Genomic DNA, 3,907 nt, shown 5'->3' on the forward strand with positions numbered 1-3,907 from the left:
AACTTCTTCAATGATAGACAAATGCTCTACCAATACAACCTCCATCAATTTTTGCACACCAGTTCTCAATACTTCTTAAGTTTTTAGATTCATCAAACAATGATCACAAGCACCATCACAACTAGGAGATAGCTCATTCAACAGTAATTGTTTCTTAACATCAAACAAAGGAGTTTTCAAATCGTCCATATTGGGAACCAACTTCCTCCCTTCAGCTTCTTGTATATGCTCACTGTAGGTTTTTTATATGGAGGCATAAGGGTGTTATTCATATTAGGACCATTTGGAGTGAATGTGATGGCCTTGGACTCGATTAGTCATTGCACCTTATACGTTAATGCCTTGCAGTTTTCAATAGAATGACCTGGTGCCCAAAAATGGAACTCGCACTGAGAATTCACGTCATAACCAGGAGGGAGGTTTGCTGGAGGAGGTCCTAGATCTCTTAGTTGCACCAAATATCCACATAACAAATACGGAAGAAGACGACTGTACGACATTGGGACATGGTCAAATCTTCTCTCAAGCCTTCTCTACCTTTGTTGATTTTATTGGTAGTATCATTGTTGTTATTGAATGGCATATTATTGTTGATACAAGGCTGGTTATTGGCCGGCCCGTTGATGGGTAGGAATTGCATAGGGTTAATGATTTTGAACAGGTGACACGACAACCACTTATTGATAAAATGCACGGTACACTGGATCCCTTCCCTTCACAAATGCAGCTTCATTAGTTTCTCCTTCTCTCTTCTTCCCAAAGCTAACATAAGGTTTCTTTGCTACACCTGAGGTACTTGCAACATTTTGGATCTTTCCCATCTTAATCATACTCTCAATTCTTTCATTGGCAAAAACTAGGTCTCAAAAACCAGAGGATGTACTCCCTACCATCCTATCTAAGTACGATCCTTAAATATTTCCCACAAACATATCCACGAGTTCCCGCTCCAACAAAGGGGGTTTCACTCTTCCATCTAATTCCCTCCAAAATTGAGCATACTCCTTAAACGTTTCATCAGATTTATGAGTGAGATTTTCAAGCTGAGCACGGTTCGGAGCCATGTTCGCATTGTACTTATAATGCATAAGGAAAGCTTCAGCCATGTCCCTCCAAGTACGGATGTGTGTACTTTATAATTGCATGTACCACTCGAGTGAAGCTTTACTCAGACTGTCCTGAAAGAAATGCATGAGAAGTCTCTCATCGTCAGAATACACAACCATCTTTCAAAAGTAGGACTGGATGTGAGTTCTTGGGTCGCTTGCCCCTTTTTTGTACTTCTCAAAGTCGGGGACTTTGAATTTAGCGGGTATCCTCACTCTAGGTACCAAGCACATCTCTACAACATCCAACCTGAGAGCGTTAAAACCTTCAATTGCCCTCATCTTTTCTTCTATGGTACAAACCTTATTTTCCATCTCAGTGTTTGCTAGACCAAAAGCGTCGAAGACCGACTCATCCCTTAGAACAAAGAAAGCATCGTCTTGATTATCCACCTCAATGACGGGAGAACTGAAAACGGGTACATTGTTTGGATTTATTGGACCTTCTCCCATAGGTGTGGAATTACCCACATGTGTGTCCACAGGGGTTTGCATAATAGGAGTGACAAGTGTAGGAGTATGTGTATTGGAAGTAGCAACTCTTAAAGTAGCTTGTCGAAGCTCTTCTTGGATCCTAGCCATGGCCTCTTGACCCTTTGCCACAGGTTAGATAGTTTCCATCAGCTGACCCATCTGGGCCCTCACTTGGGTCACTTCCTCCCTTAGTGAAGTTTGGTTTTCCTCTAATTGATCCATGAGTGCTCTTCAGTTACTTCGCATGTTATATTGATACCGAGAAATCAACTTTGCTGTAGCAGATTCTGTTCAGAAAGGCCAAGGATGAGTTTTTGGTTTTGCTTCGAGAAATGCAGAATGATGCATGGATTCATTTTTTTATTCTTTATTATGCAAAACCCTTAGTTTTTGTATTAATTATTGCGAGGAACATTAAAACATTTTTGCATTGTGTCGCATCCGCGAAAAACAACCGGCGGGCTAAAACAAAACAAACACAGAGCCGCCACCGTGCGTTATTTATCCCAAAAGAGGGAAAGGAAACGCTCAAAGTAAACCTGGAAAAGACATGGTCTCGCGACCAAAGAGAGATGGGATCGGGAGTCGGTTATGCGAAGGGAAGGTATTAGCACCCCTACGCATCCGTCGTACTCGACGGGATGCACGCTCAGAAAGAAAGAAGAAAGGTTGCTAAACGCTGCTCAAAAGAATGCACACACACACACACACACTGGAAACAACACAGGTGGGAGAAGAGGGGAAATGGCTCGCTAGGATATCACATCCTATGCCTACGTATCTCATCTGGAATGAGAATCAGAGCTACCGTAGTTCGGCTCACGCACGCCGAAACAAACACACACACAGACGCTGAGACGTCAAAACAAACACACAAACAGGCAAACATGGAAACCGAATGCCAACAACTGGACTTACATCAGACTCCGAACCAAACAAACCCACACTGGAAACCAAATGCCAATTGCTGGACTTATATCGGACTCCAAACACACAACAATAGGATACGGAATGCCAATCGCTGGGCTTACATCCGTCTCCTAACACACACAAGAAGAATCAACAAACAACAGGTTACTAAGGAGTCTGGCACTCGAGCCTAGTAACTGTCAAACAAACACACACAAAAAAGAAAAAGGGTGCCCGGAGAGATCTCGTACGACCTCCTGCCTACGTACCTCATCTGGTATGAGGATCAGGGCAACGTAGTTCCCCTGAACAGGGGAGAAGCTTTCTCCTAACCAGAGACTGGGAAATGACTAACTAGAAGGGAGACTGACTCGAGCCTAATAGTTATCATGTATTCCACAATGGTCCTAGGTTGAGTTTTCTATCTAACTTGCACCGGCTGCAAGCTATCCTAAACAGGCAAAGCAAAGCATGCAAGCACAGCAAAGCAAACATTCACACAATTAGCACACACTATATACAGACAAAGTGGGCTCACACAAGGGTTAGGCTGCCAAAGCAAGCCAACTGTATCAGGTGATGTTAGCTCTTAACCCTAACATTGAGAGTTAGGGTGAATCAGATGAAATAGGAAGTGAGGGGTGTGCCTCACAACTCTTATCCCTGGCCTGGGAGAGCTTTTAGACAAAGGAAGTGTGGGTTCAGAAAGTGGGAACCCTTCTACACTTATGACTGACTCAACATAGATCTTGGGTTAATATCCACAATGCATCAACACCAGTTGTGTGAGCAAAGGGATGACTCAACTGAATAGCAAGAGATGGATTGCACATCTCTTTTATCTGCCAATTGCCTTATTCAAGGTCTTTTCCTGCTTGGCACAAAGATAAACAAACACAAGCATTGCCTCTTAAGGAGGACTTTAGACAGGTGCCTGACCAAATAACAGGCCAGGTCTTCCAGACTACATGAAGTCAGTGAGTTATACCTAAATTGGTTAAGCAACCAAGCAACAACAAAAGAAAGTTCAAAATGAACTATAGCAACTAATGTACCTGAAAACGATCTAACTCAGTCAGTACACAACTCAAACAGTCAAACAGACAAGTCAATAGTCAACAGTTAACTGTACACAAGCAAGCAACAATGTATCAAGGCAAAGCACAAGCTCAACTCAAATGAGCTAATCCACCTACAAAACAACTTAATGTTAATCAACATCAACCAAATATCAATCCAAATGAGCAAATGAATCAAACTCCTCAAGTCCATATGCTTCTTGTCCTGAAAACACAACTCAAACATAAGCACTAACCACTAGGACAAGGCCTAGGGTCAAAGAAGGAGAAATAATTCAAAACAGAACATGAAAATTGGCATAAATCAAGTTCAATCAAATTAGAACATCATCCAATTGG

This window comes from Lathyrus oleraceus, chromosome 6 (assembly GCF_024323335.1).
Source record: "Lathyrus oleraceus cultivar Zhongwan6 chromosome 6, CAAS_Psat_ZW6_1.0, whole genome shotgun sequence".
In the NCBI taxonomy this organism is placed as follows: Eukaryota; Viridiplantae; Streptophyta; class Magnoliopsida; order Fabales; family Fabaceae; genus Lathyrus; species Lathyrus oleraceus.